Below are 16,285 nucleotides of genomic sequence, written 5' to 3' on the forward strand. Positions count from 1 at the left end.
TGCAACTGTGCCAGTGTGTGTGGGGGGTCTCTCTGCTGCCTTGGGGGGGCATTTTGGGTCGCAGGGCTCTCTCTGCATGCCAAGAGATGCCGTTGTAGAATGCCTAAGACGTTGTGTCAGGCACATGCATGGCAGAGGTTGCCGCTGGTGGTGGGCAGCCTTTCCTTTCTCTTTCCTCTCCCATTCGTAGTGGGTGGAGGGAGCGATTTCCGCTCACAGAGGCTCTGAACCGGCTTGTGCATTTGGGCGCACGCTGGGAACATTGGCCGGCCGTGGGGCTTCTGAAGGCTTCGCAGATGCGCGAGAGTGTGTCCTTTGAGCTGGTCTGTGGTGGAAAGCTGTCCGGCAGGGAGGGGAGGGAACGTGGCGCCAGATCCAGAGTTGTCGGGTGAGGGGGCTGGCTCCCCTTTCTTTTGTATCATTTCTTCTCCTGTCCCAGGTGCGTTTCCCACCCTGTTCAGGGAAAGGTGTCTGCTGGTTGACTCCCAATAAACGTTTCCACTGCTGGTCAGCATGCTGTTGTTGTCGTCGCGTGAATGCCTGGCCATTGTGCCACAGCGGGAGGTGCTGGGGGAGGGGAACAAGTGAGAAGGGAGGGGCGAGGGATCTACTGCCTGAGATCCTTCTGTGTCCTTTCTGGAGACGCAGGTGGGGAGGGAAGGAAAGGACCCCTGTTGCCTCCAGTTCTTTGCGCCCATCTGGCCCAGGAAGTCCCCAGCTGTTGGGGGGTGCCTCTCTGGTGCTCTCCTCCTCACTGAAAGTAGCAGGAGTTAGGAGAGTTGGCCAACACGAGAGATTTACAGGAGGATGAAGAATGGTGAAAGGGACAGATTCTTTTCTTCCTCCTAGAATTAGATCCAGGAGTTACCCAGGACAGCAGGTTCAAAATGGGCTGAAGAAATTACATTCTTGTACCATGCACGGTTTGCACAACTCTACTGCTTCAGAGTCCACCACCCCCTACGACCCTGAGTGTGGCCACACGTTTGGGTTTTTTTTTTTTTTAGCCCTATGGGATGCCCTTCAGTTTCCACGGAAGCGTCAAAAGACACCATGAGAGAGGGGCAGGCTTGTCCTTAGTCGATCCAGAATCCGGAATGAAGGTCAGGTTTGGCACATACAAGAAGCGGCTTTCAGGTTATAGTCTGTTTACTTCTAGTCACCTTTCCCAAAGGTGAAGGGCTGTCCCCTCCTCCAGTCACCGAGGATCAAGTGTTGCGTAGAATCACTTCCCGGAGGTTCACCTGAACCTTGGAATGCCAGATCCACGGAGAGAGCAGAACCCCTGCTTCTTGTACAATGTCTGTACAAGGGTGCTGATCTCCAGTGACGGGTCGTTGTGCTTTGCTTAAGATAAGCGCTCCCCCCCCCCCCCGTTTTGCTCAGTGTTCTCAGAACAACTGGTTGTGAAACAGTGTCCTGTCCCCCAGTACAGAGCTCCAGCAAACCATTCAGGCCTCTCAGAAAGTTGGGCAGGAGCTGTTGGAGACAGGTCTCTTGAAGGGTTATCAGGCTGGACTTTGCTGTTGTTTTACAGCTCATAAAACGGTTTAGTTTCATTACCATGATCACTCCCATTCAGAGTGCAACATTTAGCAGGCATGTATGGTGAAAATAAAACACAAGTTGATGATTAACTCTCTGCAAATAAGACTTCCCGTTGAGTGACCTTCATACATCTGGCTGCTCTCAAGAACTGTAAAATGGCCCTTGCAGGGAGCTCACTTTGGGAAAGCGGCTCTACCAAATTGCTGCTTTGGAGGTGGGGGTCAGATTTAATGCATGGAGACAGTGTGTTTGGGTTGCTCCTCATGCCTAGATGTCCTGCTGTGAGTCACGCGTGGCCCATGCTGCAAGGGAAGTGCACACCCCCTTCTTTGCCAAGAACTGGGACTGGTACCAGCAAGTCCTTGGTTCACGTTTTGTCTGAGCCACGAACTTAGTGGTGGGCTCAGAGCCCTAAATGGCAGCCACTTGCGGTCACAACTTTGCGTGAAGTGAGGAGAGAAAGGGCTGCTGAAGTCGTGCCCTTCCTGCCCCCCTTTGTCCACTCAGAAATGCACCCTGGGGACATGAGCGGAGTGAATCACTGATGCCCCCTGTGGAACGGCAACACCCTCCCACAGTGGATTTTAAAAAGGACCGAGGGCAAGGTCCTCCTATCTGAACTGAGAGTAGTTGGAGCTTTAAGCAAAGCACCATTTTACAGCCTCAACATTCTGCCTCCAATAAGGCAATGCTAACCTATGTTACAAGACCCTTTCGGGTGGGTTGCCATGTTGGTGTGAAGCGACAGAACAAAGTTTGATTCCAGTGGCACCTTTGAGACCAATAACGTTTAATTCTTCATTGGTCTTAAAGGTGCCACTGAACTCAGACTGTTTACAGGACTTTCGTAAGACACATTACTGGCATATGTAGACAAAGCACTTTGAGTACTCCAAAGCAATCAGGCACCACTCCCTTTTCTACCACTCCTACAAGTTGCTTACCGAAGACTAGAAAGGGCTCAGTTCTCCTTCCACCCAAGCAGGTATCTGTGCTTTCAGAGAGCGCTGGAGCCTTGCCGGGGGCTGTGGCCTGGCCTAAGGGGAACTGCCATGACTGCTAGCAGGGCTTTAAAAAAGGAGAAAAAACCCAGCAGGAACTCATTTGCATTTCAGGCCACACACCCCTGATGGCACCATTGTTTCGCACAGGGCTTTTTTGTGTGTGGGAAAAGCCCAGGAGGAACTCATTTGCATATCAGGCCACACACCCCTGATGGCACCATTGTTTCGCACAGGGCTTTTTTGTGTGTGGGAAAAGCCCAGCAGGAACTCATTTGCATATCAGGCCACACACCCCTGATGGCACCATTGTTTTGCACAGGGCTTTTTTGTGTGCGGGAAAAGCCTAGCAGGAACTCATTTGCATGTTAGGCCACACCTTCTGTTGCCAAGCCAGCCAGAACTGCATTCCTGTTCAAAAAAAGCCCTGATTGCTAGCACATCCTCATTTGTTCCCTGCAATCTGTAGCCTTTGGTATTAGTTTTTCAACATTTAGGGTGTTGTTGTTTTTAAAGTAGGTTTTCAACATTTGGGGTGTATGTTTTTTTTTTTAAAAAAACCCCTTTCTTACGGGAAAATGAGAAGCAACCTGGTACTCACTTTCATTTAATGGTATCACCCGAGCCTGGTACCCTGTCAGCAGTTTGGCTTGTCACAGGCCACCTGTTGTGGTTCCCTGACGCGTGCTCAGAGTGGGGCAAGAGGCTGCATGCACTGAATGGATGAACAGAGACGCCACCTGGGGTGAACGGCAATGGCAGCCATCTTGTGTTTTCTAGGCCCTGTGCTCTAAGTGGCAGCTGGGCGGAGGGGGAGGGAAGGAGAGATCCCAGCGAGAGCTGGTGGGAAAGGGCATTTGCTTGTCCTGAGGCTCTCAAGCTGTCTTCTTCCAAAGTGACATCCTGCTGTACAGCAGTGATGCAATTCTCTGCCACTAGTAGAAGAAACTGTTCTTTCAGTACCTGTCAAAAGAAATCCCTTAGCAGATGATGCTCCAACCTGAAAAGCAGGAGTTGTTCCAGGACGCAGCTGGTAGTCACAAACCACCCTCAAACTACTTCAGAGAAGCAGAGGCTACTGCGGGGCAGGGGAGGAGGGAAGGACAAAACCAAAGAGGGATGTCTGTGGGGGCCATCGAGTTGCAGCTGACTTAGGGCGGCTCCAACAAGGGGTTTTCAAGGCACATGAGAAGCAGAGGAGGTTTGCATTGCCTTCCTCTGTAGCCTTCCTGGGAGGTCTCCCATCCAAGTATCAACCCTTCCTAGCTTCTGACATCTGACAAAACCACGTACTATTTCACACCCCCAAAGCAGGGCGTAGAAAATGCCATTTTGCCAGCAGCCATCTGTGGGATACTAAAGACACGGATGCTGAACTGGCATTTCCTGTTGCTTGTAAACTATCGACTACAAGCAGGAGGGTAATGCCTTTCCCACAATTGGCAAAATTCATCTGGTGGGATTGGGAGCCAGCGTTTGTGCATGTTGGATGAGGATCCAGGAGACCCGCGTTCAGATCCCCACACTGATCAAGCTCGATGGGTGACTTGGGGCCAGTTGCACATCCTCCGCCTTACCTGCCCCACAGGGTTGTTGTGAGGATGAAACAGGGAAGGGGAAGCCATAACTTCCTCGGAGCAAAGACTTGTGTGTGAAGTGTTAAGCAGATAGAACCGTCACAGTCTCTGGCTCCAACGTGACCTAGAATCACAGATCTCTCCCTCAAAATATGGTCTGCCACGGGATTCTCTTCTGCCTGGGGTGTAGAGACGTCCTTTTGGAAATTGCTCTGTCCTGGGGAGAGGCCCTGTGTGAAGGCCCTACATTTGGAAGGGTGATTACTCTAATAATACTGCTTCAAAGCAGTCGTGTTCACACCCATGGCACTGATTACAGTCCTTCTTTAATGGCAGCAGGGATGTTTCCCCTGATCTGATCAGAATGCACTGTGCTTGTGCTCTCCCAAGAGAGCATGTTAATTACAGCTTTGCTGGGAAACTTTATTGAAAAATTGCATCCACCATTGTTGTTCGTTGGCGACCACAGTGGACGTCATGTGCTTTGGGGTCAACCGTTTCCAGCAGGTGGATGTATCACGGAACATCTGATGACCTCCAGTGATGAACCGTCTGCGCTTGGATACTGGAAGATCTACCCATTTCCTAGCCGTTAACCTTCACAGCCATTGACCTTTCCACATTTTCTTTCCTTGCTTTTCACGGAAAGTAGATAGCTCTCCCAAGAAGCAGTGATCACTCAGCTGTCGTTCTGGTGGATCCTGGTGTAGCGTTATAACTTAAGAGAATGAGCCATGATCTGGGAGCCTGCCAGGTCAGCTCTCATCCTGGGCACAAAGTCAGTAGGTGGCAAGTCTTAGCTCGCCACCTGGAAGCCAACCACACAAGGACTGTTGTTGGGATTCCAACAATATTTGTTGAATGCTGCAAGTGCCATGTAAATGCCCAACAATTATTCTGATTCCCCCTCATGGAGGCGAAGCTGGCAGGCAAAGGAGAGGTGGCTGAGTGCTTTTTGCAGGAGGCACTGGAGGCTTGGCGAAATGATACACTTGAGATTAAGGCAGCAAAAGCATCCATGCCCCTGAGGGTCAATGAGGGTTTGCTTTCCTAAGCCTAGGCAGAATCCAGCAAGAAACGAAGGGGACTTAGTGAGTCTTCCATCGGATTCCTTGGCAGATCCGTTTGCTGGCTTCTAGGTGGGTTCCAACAGCAGTTCTGTCGCTGGAGCCAAAGCAACTCCTAGATCATTCTGTACCTGGAAAGAACAAAGTGCTGATTGGAATAAAAATGGTAACATTTCTGGATGCTGCGTCTTGTGCATTGCATCGATGGAAGTTGTGGGCTCGCAGTAAAGTCTTATTGCAGGGCCTCCTCTCACATGTCCAGCATTGCTAACTATCTGGCTGAATTCCTGTTGGAGCTCTTTCTGGCTTGCTTTGACTCGTGCCAATAAGACTTGTACCATCTACCCTTTCACTGCTAGAGTTACACAAGGCGCTGTGCTCATCTGACAACACGGCTATTATAGTGAAAATGCCATGGTAACTACCCAAGGATGTGTTTGAATTCCTGCTGATTGAGTCTGGCAGGAATGCATCTTTCCAAATTCTTTGGCGAACGGTTATGAATGACCCTACCTTATTTTGAAACATGGATCAGACACCAGGCATTTTTGTGCACCAGCCTATTAAATTAATGTGCTATATTTGCAACCTCCTGAAGTGCATAAATGGCCAACTGGTCAGTTTTCTTGAATCTAAACTCCTGGTCAATACCCAGTGAGGCTTCTGCAGACATCAGAAACTGCTCTGCTTGGAAAGCAGATGATGAAGGCTTCTTGATGCACAGATATATAGTATCAGATATTTTGACCTTGAAAAGACTTCAGCACCTCCTGTGTGTCTGGAATCCTTAAAGCCTTGTATAATTTTGGAATGGAAGGCAACTTACAAGGCAATCTTTGATACAAATCCTCTCAAAGGAATGTGAGTTTCCTTAGATATTGCAAAGGGGAAGTTGTCCCGGCTCAGCCAAAGATTGAATATGGGGATCCACGCTCACCAATATCTGTTAAAGAGGAAGGTCTCTTGCAGAGTGTATTTCTTACAGCATTCCTGGACTCTTCGACAGACATTTGGATGTTCACTTCTCTCATTTGTTTTTCAGACCTTTTTACATACTCAAATCTCCCGATTTGCACCCTATAGACTCACCACAAAAATTATTGTTCCGCATGCTCGGTTTTGGAGACTGCTGGCTGGATGAACTGTCCTTTAAAAGACTTCAGAGTGGAAGGACAGAGACTGCTGCATTTAGCTGCAGTTTATACTAGAGGCTGTTGCACCAACTGTGTTTAGGATTGCACCATTAAAGGGAGTGAACAGGTTGCATAAGGGAAGGCAATATGCACAGTTCTTGCCCGATCTTCTGTGTGTGGGAGGAGTGGAGAATCTCCGGCAAGCCACCACATGCTGCGTGGCTGTCATTCATACCCTCATAACTTCCAGGTTTGACTGCTCTTGTGTGTGTGTGTTTATGTAGGGCAGAGTGGTAGTTCAAATGTTTCTGTGGGTTCAGAAGGTTGCAGCCCACCCTCAGACGGGCAGGGCTCTTTAGGAATACTGAGCATTCCATTGTCTGCCCTGGTTCCTGACTCTGGCGATGGCACATAAACAGGGTTATACACATGTGATTATATATATTAAAAAAGCAAAATAAAATTTCTGCACTTGGTCATTCCAGCTTGTGCACTCAGAAAAGCTGAACACTGTAAGTTGAATAAAGAGCCCTGTTGTGCATTGGGAAATATACCTCGAAACAAGCCCTATCTTTCTTTTAATATATAATGCTCTGTTCCCAGATTCTAAAATTCAAGAGAATTGGTAACCTCAATACTTAAGAACATAAGAGAAGCCATGTTGGATCAGGCCAATGGTCCATCCAGTCCAACACTCTGTGTCACACAGTGGCCAAAACGTCCAAGTGCCATCAAGAGGTCCATCAGTAGGGCTAGAAGCCCTCCCACGGTGCCCCACCCCCGAGCACAAGAATACAGAGTATCACTGCCCCAGACAGAGAGTTCCAACAATAAGCTGTGGCTAATAGCCACTGATGGACCTCTGCTCCATATGCTTATCCAATCCCCTCTTGAAGCTGTCTATGCTTGTAGCCGCCGCCACTTCCTGTGGCAGTGAATTCCACGTGTTAATCGCCCTTCGGGTGAAGAAGTACTTGACACATTTTCTTTGGCTTTACAAGCCACCCCAAAACTCTTAAGACCCAGAGACTTATTTTTTCCAGCTTTCAGGATTTTATATTTTAATGATCATTGGTATCTCTGATTCTTAACATGGTTCCATTTATAGATACTTAAATCTGGTGACTGGGGCCATGGAGAGACAAGACAGATCTTTCCACAAACCTGAGAAATGCCCAGCATTTGCAGAAGCACCTGTAGCTTTAAGAAACAGACACACGCAGTGGGCGTCTCTAGGCAACCACAGCAGTATTGGCAAGCCTTTGTTTCTGACAGGAAAAGGCAAGAAGAGGATGCAAGGCCCCTTCCAAGGTTGTTTGGGCCTTTGAGAGGCAGGCTTATTGTGGCCTAACCTGGCAGCAACTGTTGGGCCACAAAAGCCAATGTGGTGAAGTGGTTAGAGTTTCAGACTAGGATCTGGAAGACCCAGGTTCAAATCCCTACTCTGCTGTGGAAGATCTTGGGCCCATGGCACACTCTTAGCCTCACCTATCTCACAGGGCTGTTGTGAGGCTACCATGGAGAAGAGGAAAATGATGTTAGCAGCTTTTGGTCTCCATTGTGGAAGAAGGCATGATATAAATGAAGTATATAAACAATAAATACAGCCATGGATGGGGGGGGGGGGTGGATAAAAGGTACGGTAGGTTGCTTGTTAGGTGGAAAGGAGACAAGAAGGGGAAGTGAGGATATGAAGGATGCCAAGAGGAGGAAAAGAGGAAATAGTGCGGTGAGAGGCATACAGGGGAAACCGAGGTGCCCTCCAAAAGTCCTTGCAAATTCCCTACCATGCAACCTAAGCCTGGTTCAGTCGGTCCCTTGAAATGTTCCCTTGTAGAAAATGCCATCTACCATAGACCTTTATTGGCATTAACCCTTGAAATGTAGTTGGAGTTTTCCCTGCGAGATGTTGCTGGGGGACGGAAAGCTGAAGACAGGAGGGCAGCTAGGAAGGAGAGGAGGACAGAAAAGGGGAGAGGCTATGAGGGATGTCAGGGAAGGGAATGGGAAAATGAGTTGCTCCTGCTAGTCCCGTTTCTTGCACTTTCTAACTACTATTACCACAAAATCTAGTCCTAAACTCTTCACAGTTGAACCCATTTATATATATATATTTATATATATATATATATATCCAATGTATGAATTGCCTATTCCCTACGATGTGAGACTCTAGGCAAATGAACAACCAATAAAAACAAGTTAAAACCAAAAACCAAAATGGACAGCTACATTTTTTCAAGATAGCATCAGATATTTCTTTGCTACCCCACTCTGGAGTGTGCCATAAACTCACAGGCAGGTGAAGAGAGAGCCGAAACAAAGATGGAGGAAAAAAGAGAGGAGGAGGATGCCGGCTTTGATGGAACTGTCACTGTCCTCAACTAAGGGCCTGGTGGAACATCTATGACAAAACCATTGTTGTGTATAAATGGGGTAACCCTGGTTGTCATCGCAGCAAAAATTTAACCTGTATCTGTTACTCAAATAACCTTTGTACTTCTACTGCGAATCATCAAGAAGAGCTTACAAGAAATGACAGGTGAAAATACTGGGCACCGCAATGAAAATTTCTAGGCACTGTGGCACCCTCGTGTCTGGGATTTGTCAAGCCCAGTGATAACCCTTGGAACTTTTTGAAAATGTCCACTGTAACATTTGGCACTTGTACAACTTGCTTTTTCCCAGTCATGCAAGGTGGAAGAGGCAGTAAAAGGAAAGCTTGCAACTTAAGACAGGGGTCCCTAACCTTTTTGAGCCTGCAGACATGTTTGGAATTCTGACAGGGCATGGTGGGTGCAGCAACAAAATGGCTGCCGCAGGAGGCCACAGCTTAACTGCGGTCACACAGTGTAGGTCCTTATACTGTGCTGGCAGCTGTTGCCAAAGCAACATTTTAAAAAAGTCTTCACAGCCCATCAAATCTCCAGCTGTCAGTGAAAAGCTTCACTAAGCAAAGGCCCTATCTGGCCCCACCCACCTCCTGAAAACATAGGGTTGTGAGTCCTTAGGTGGGGGCAGGGGATCCCCCAGGTTGGAGCCCCCTCCCACTTCAGGGTTATCAGAAAGTGGGGGGAGGGGAGGAAAATATCCACTGGGCACTCCATTATTCACTATGGAGACCGATCGTCATAAGATATAATGGAGAATTGATCTGTGGGTACCTGGGGCTCTTGGAGGGGCTGTTTTTTGAGGTTGAAGCACAAAATTTTCAGCATAGCATTTTGTTCCCCTCTTCAAAAAACCCACCAAGTTTCAAAAAGATTGGACTGGGTGGGGGGTCCAGTTCTATAAGCCTCAAAAGAAGATGCCCCTATTCATTATTTCCAGTGGAAGGAAGGCATTTAAAAAGAGTGCAGTCCCTTTGTGATGGTCAGAACTCCTTTAGAGTTCAGTCACGCTTGTCATAACCTTTATTTTTTTGTTTGTTTAGCTTTCTATCCCGCCCTCTCCGGCTAACAGTTCAACCTTGCTCCAGGCTCCACCCCCAAAGTCTCCTGGCTCCACCCCCAAAGTCTCCTGGCTCCATCCCCAAAGTCCCCAGATATTTCCTGAGCTGGACCTGGCAACCCCATTAAAAATGTGGCAGACACCAGAAAAGGTGCTGGCAGGTGCCATGGCACCCACAGATACCATGATGGGGGACCCCTGATCTAAGGGGCAACCAAAAGAATAAGCTGGAGTCCCCACTGGCATTTCTGTGCACAGCATGTCCGCTTTCTGGCATTTGTTATGTTGCATCAGTGGTCTGGGAGGTAGAAATGATGGGGTCCTGCTGACTTGCACCCCGTGCTCTTTCTGGGGCTGCAGCTGCACACATGCGCGGTCTGCTTACACGGTCTGGGTGGTCCATGCTGCACATGGGAGGGGGGCAATAGAGGCAGCGGCCTTCCAGTGAGATGCAGGGCATTGCCCGGAGGCAGACATGCAAACACTTTGACCCCTGAACAGCAAAGTCAACACAGATGGGAAAGAGCTGTGAGGACAAAGGGCCAGAGAGATCCCTCCCTTGGCCGCTTACAGACATCACAGCAAGCTCCAGTCCAGCAGATGTGTGTGCATGTTCCTATGTGCACGCTTCTTCCCATCCTCCCCCATGCAAGGTACAATTAAGGATTCCCTGTTTGAAGCAAACTCTGGTTTTTACAAGGTACCAAGTGCAGGTACCCAGGTGACCTGGAGTTAATTTATTCCTCAGAAGCCAGGATTCTATGTGGGAAGCCAGCTGGGGTGCAGTTTCTGGGATCTGATCCCAGTGGAGGGCAGGAATCAAAGAGGCTGCAGCTGGAAATGTGTTTCCCATTGAAGCAAGTGGAAACACAATCTGAATGCAATAACTAAATCCATACTTTTAACACCGGCCATAAAGAATATGAATTGAGTTATTTCAAAACAGTAATGAATTCCTAAGGGGCGGGAATGGATAAATGTATGCATTTGCTCTTACCTTACATACTTTATTCTACTTTTGTTAGTCATCATGGGCAGTTGCAAGGATGGGAACAGGAGGGCGTAAGAGATTCTGTCCATAACCACTCGTGTTCTTCTCAGCTACATTCCTGGTGACTGGCTAGAACCTTGTTCTTTTCCCTTAAAAGACAAGGGAGATGTGGAAACTATTCTGTGCATTTTCTCCCGGAGCTGCAGCAGTTTCTCCCGGAGCAATTTTCTCCCGGAGCTGCAGTGGCAGTTTCTGCCCATGAATTCAGCAGAGGCCTGGAGTGCATCAGTACCAAGAGAGAACCCACCCCCTCCCCAGTTTGCGGTTTCACTGCAATCCTCCTTATCGATGGCAAGGGCTCTTCCAGGGATGCTGTCTCTGCGCTGTCAGGACTGCAGTGGCACACAGAGGCATCTGGCTGTCTCCCAGGTTGGAGAGGCCCTTTCTTGGAGACTTCCCAAAGCTGAAGCTTGTGCATCTTCTGGTAAGGATTTTAAAAAGAGAGGAGGGAGAGAGAGAGAGACTGGTTTTGGGTGACTAGGTGTAGGGTAGAATTGCAAGTCTACTGTTCTCTACTCCAAGCTCTCGGAATGGAAGAGGCTGTGAGTGCAAACGCAAACATCACCAGAATCTGCATGGCAATACAACAGCTCTTTTGCTAGATTAAATTAGATTACAAGTTTGTGGTTTAGCAAGACATGGTAAGTAACAGAGGAGCAAAGGAGTAATGTATAATTCACATAGAATCGAGGTAAGATAAACATTGTCACTGGGGAGTTCGTGTAGCATAAGGACATACAAAGAGCCCTGCTGGATCAGATCAGTGGTCCTTCTCATCCATAGGGTTGCCAAGACTGTGTTGGGAAATACTTGGAGACTTTGGGGGTGGAGCCAGGAGGGGGCGGGGTTTGGGGAAGGGAGGGGCCTCAGCAGGGTACACCGCCAGAGAGTCCACCCTTTGAAGCAGCCATTTTCTCCAGGGGAACTGATCTCTGCCAGCTGGAGATCAGTTGTAAAAGCGGGAGATCTCCAGGCCCCATCTGGAGACTGGCAACCCTACCATCCAGCACCTGTTTCACGCAGTAGCCAACAAGGCCTAGAGGCCAAGGCCTTCCCCTGATGTTGCCTTCTGGCCCTGGGATTTAGAGGTTGACTGTCTTTGAATGCGGAGATTCCCTTTAGTCGCCATGGCTAGCTGCCACTGATAGACCCACCCTCCATATAGTGGATAAAGGACCAAGGCCCAGCTGAGGGAGGTCCCTGGTTGAATCCTGTAAACTTCTTCCAGTGTCCTTAGGTAAGCCAGTCTCAGCCAGCAATACCCACCACACGGAGGCCTCTTTTACAGGGTTGGTATAAGGACTACCCACAAGGTCACGTATGTGCAGGGATGTGATCTCTCTCCGACAATGCTGTGCAAATGCAAAGACTGATAATGAAGATCTAGTAAGAGCCTCACGGCCGGTTGCTTACAAACCCAGAAGATTTGTGCCCTTTTCTCCTGGTGGTTTTTGGCTTTGAAGCTGGAATATTCTCTTTGACCCACTGGCTCCATCTTGTGGTGGGTTGTTGGCTGTACTGTGAGAATGGGGCCTTGCCTGTCCCCTGAGCTCACACTGGCTTTTATTTTATTTTTTTCCAAGCAGCATGTTCCAGCGCAATGGGGGTGCTGTGGTGCAGCATCGTCCATGTGGCCTGGCTTTCAGTGTGTTTTCAAGCCCAAGGGCAAGCTTGCCTGAAACTGATCGTAGCCTTTTCATGGAAACAGGGCCAGGCAGATCTCTCGCAGTGGGGCAGGTGGAAGAGCTGTTCCTGCAGGATACTGCCTCATTGGGGGCGGGGAATCATCAGGAGGTCCACCAGTGGGGCCATCACTCCAGAAGCCTTCCCAAGTGCCAAGAATACAGAACATCATTGCCCTAGACACAGGCTGCAATCACACACACTAAATAATACACTTTCAATCCACTTTCCAACTGGATTTTGACAGTTCACATAGTAAAAATCCTGTTGGAAAGTAGACTGAAAGTGCATTATTTACTTTGTGATTTCAGCCACAGTGTTCCATCTATACCTTGCTGTGGCTTATAGCCGCTGATGGACCTCTGTTCCATATTTCCCCCTATGGAGTAACGTGGCCAGGGTTTTCAGAATCTCCGTTTGGAATCCTTGTTTTAGCGCTGGAGCCCTCTTCTGCCAGTCCTCCCCCTCAGATCTTTGCCAACACCAATTGATCACCTGCCTGCTTGGGTGGGTGGGTGATCAGAGTTGACTAGTGGCCACAGCAGCCTGTAGGGTAAGCGGGAAGGGGGGGAAGCTATGTCGGGGGGGGGGGTCCCAATGCTATGAACTGTCTCTGCTCCAATGCAACCTGCTTTCATTCAGAACCTCGAAAAAGATATTATAGCATTGGGAAAAGTCCAGAAAAGGGCAACTAGGATGATTAAAAGGTTGGAACACTTTCCCTATAAAGAAAGGTTAAAACACCTGGGGCTCTTTAGCTTGGAGAAACTTCGACTGAGGGGTGACATGATAGAGATGATGCGTGGGATAGAGAAGGTAGAGAAAAAAGTACTTTTCTCCCTTTCTCACAATATGAGAACGTGGGCATTCAATGAAATTGCTGAGCAGTCGGGTTAGAACTGATAACAGAAAGTACTTCTTCATCCAAAGGGTGATTAAGACATGGAATTCACTGCCAGAGGAGGTGGCGGCAGCTACAAGCGTAGACAGCTTCAAGAGGGAATTGGATAAACATGGAGCAGAAGTCCATCAGTGGCTATTAGCCACAGCATATTGTTGGAACTCTCTGTCTGAGGTAGTGATGCTCTGTATTCTTGGTGCCTGAGGGGGCACCGTGGGGGGGCTTCTACTGTCCTGACCCCACTGGTGGACCTCCTGATGGCACCTGATTTTTTTTGGCCACTGTGACACAAAGTGTTGGACTGAATGGACCATTGGCTTATCCAACATGTTCTTAACCTTTGAATGAGATGGGTGGGAGAGAGGAACTCTTTCCAGGGCCTCAAGGATTCCTTATGCCCCTTACCTCTCCAGGCACAGAAAGAAGTGAGGTGTCTCCCTTCTCCCCATCGGCGCTCTTGCAAACTATCCCTTAACCTTTCCCACTCCACTGTAGAAGCAGGGGACCCCCTCTCCCAATTCTGCTACAGCAGGGGTGGCCAAGGATAGCTCTCCAGAGGTTTTTTGCCTACAACTCCCATCAGCCCCAGCCAGCATGGCCAATGGCTGGGGCTGATGGGAGTTGTAGACTAAAAAAACATATGGAGAGCTACCCTTGGCCACCCCTGTGCTACAGGCCTGTTTTTTGAGCAGGAACACTGATACCCAAACCTTTTGGTGTAGTGGTTAAGTGTGCGGACTCTTATCTGGGAGAACCGGGTTTGATTCCCCACTCCTCCACTTGCACCTGCTAGCATGGCCTTGGGTCAGCCATAGCTCTGGCAGAGGTTGTCCTTGAAAGGGCAGCTGCTGTGAGAGCCCTCTCCAGCCCCACCCACCTCACAGGGTGTCTGTTGTGGGGGAGGAAGGTAAAGGAGATTGTGAGCCGCTCTGAGACTCTTCGGAGTGGAGGGTGGGATATAAATCCACTATCTTCTTTTTCTTCTTCTTCTTTATTGGACATTTGTTCAGAAGTATCCAGATAACGGGGAGTAGGAGGCAATACAGTTATATTATAAAGGAAAATGCCATTTAAAACTATAAACATCTAAATTTAGTATAAAATCAAGGATAGACTAAAAATAAGATCCTGTCAATACTTCATTTCATCCCCAAGCTGATAAACGCATCCTACTCAGTTTGACTATTGCCCATCAGTGAAAATAGACAAGGAAATGTTAATATTTGTTGAAACGTACATGCAGGTAAAGTAAAGACATATTTGTTTAAAAACAGCACAGATCTTACTTTCCAACTTTGCCGAGAATTCTCAGTTGGTACCAATGCTGGGGGAGGGGGAAATAAACCGAAAGGTATAAAATGAGATGGGATTAGAAGCGTGAAATTGGAGAGGGAGGAACAGGTAAGGCAAAAAAAAAAAGGCAAGGTAGAGAGAAAGGAAAGATCCCCTTTCAACTCTGGGGTGACGTTTTCGACTCTGGGGTGACGTTGCTCTCAACGTTTTCACAGCAGATCTTTTTTTATGGGGTGGTTTGCCATTGCCTTCCCCAGTCATCTATACTTTCCCCCCAGCAAGCTGGGTACTCCTTTTACCGACCTCGGAAGGATGGAAGGCTGAGTCAACCTCAAGCCAGCTACCTGAACCAGCTTTCACTGGGATCAAACTCAGGTCGTGAGCAGAGCTTAGGACTGCAGTACTGCAGCTTTAACACCCTGCGCCACGGGGCTCTTGAGGAGGGAAGGGTATATCAGAAAGGTGGGGGAAAAACAGAGACTGCCGGGGAAGAGATAGGAAGGGGGAAAGGTGGTGGAGAGGAGGGAGGGGGATGGCTGTAAAGACTACTAGAGAAATACGGTGCGTGGGGGGGGGAGCAGGAACACAGGAACGCAGTTCCGGCTGGCTTGGCTTCAGGGGGTGTGACCTAATATGTAAATGAGTTCCTGCTGGGCTTTTTCTACAAAAAGCCCTATGTGAAACAATGGTGCCACCAGGGGGTGTGGCCTAATGTGCAAATGAGTTCCTGCTGGACTTTTCCCACAACAACCAAAGCCCTGCTGCTACTCCAGTGGGGAGGGGAGGGGGTCACATGGCCAGAACTCCCATTGGTGCTGGATGGAAAATAGCAGCAGTGTTAGAGCCCCCCCCCCCCACCTCCCGCTGCTCATGCTCTGGAGAGCAGTTTGCTGGCCCCAGTGTGTGTGTGTGTGTGTGTGAAGTCCTTCAAGTGGCTTCTGACTTACAGCACCTGAGGGATTCATGTCCTCCAAAATGCCCCGTCCTTAACGGCCTTGCTCAGGCCTTTCAGGCAGAGGGCCATGGCTTCCTTGAAGGAGTCCATCCACCTCACATTGGGTCTTCCTCATTTCCTGCTACCTTCAGCTTTGCCTAGCGTAATTGTCATTTCCAAGGACTCTTCTCATAATGTGACCAAAATACAATAGCCTCAATTTAGTCATTTCAGCTTCTAGGGAGAGTTCAGGCTTGATTTGATCTAGAACCTACATCTTTGTCTTTTGGGCAATCCATGGTATCAGTAAAACTCTCCTCCAACACCACATGAGCAAGGCTGAATTCCTACGGGCCTTCTTCCCAAGAGTGTTGTGCTGGGCCCCACCCAGCCATGGACTTGTACAGGGTGCTCAGCCGTTTGAGGGAGAATGCAAGTTCCTCCCCCTCAGCATTCCCCACCATTCCCCACCCTTCTTTTTTCTGCTGCTCTTTGTGAGGGGCAAAGAGATTTGTTTCCCAGCAGCAGAAGAATGGCTGCAACATTTCCCTTCCGTTTTGGGGCTGTTAGCTTGAGACCAGCTTTAGACAGGAAATGTGAAAGAAAGAATAGTTTGGAAAGAGGACAGAGCAAAGGGAGAAAAAACA

General features: G+C 48.7%; 1 protein-coding gene across 3 annotated transcripts in view; it reads left to right on the top strand.

Annotated features, from left to right (window-relative positions):
• PCDH1 (protocadherin 1) overlaps positions 1-16,285 on the top strand; it is a 121,860-nt gene that overhangs the window by 24,394 nt on the left and 81,181 nt on the right. The gene's annotated exons all lie outside the window — the stretch shown is intronic.

The sequence above is a fragment of the Heteronotia binoei genome, chromosome 14 (assembly GCF_032191835.1).
Source record: "Heteronotia binoei isolate CCM8104 ecotype False Entrance Well chromosome 14, APGP_CSIRO_Hbin_v1, whole genome shotgun sequence".
In the NCBI taxonomy this organism is placed as follows: Eukaryota; Metazoa; Chordata; class Lepidosauria; order Squamata; family Gekkonidae; genus Heteronotia; species Heteronotia binoei.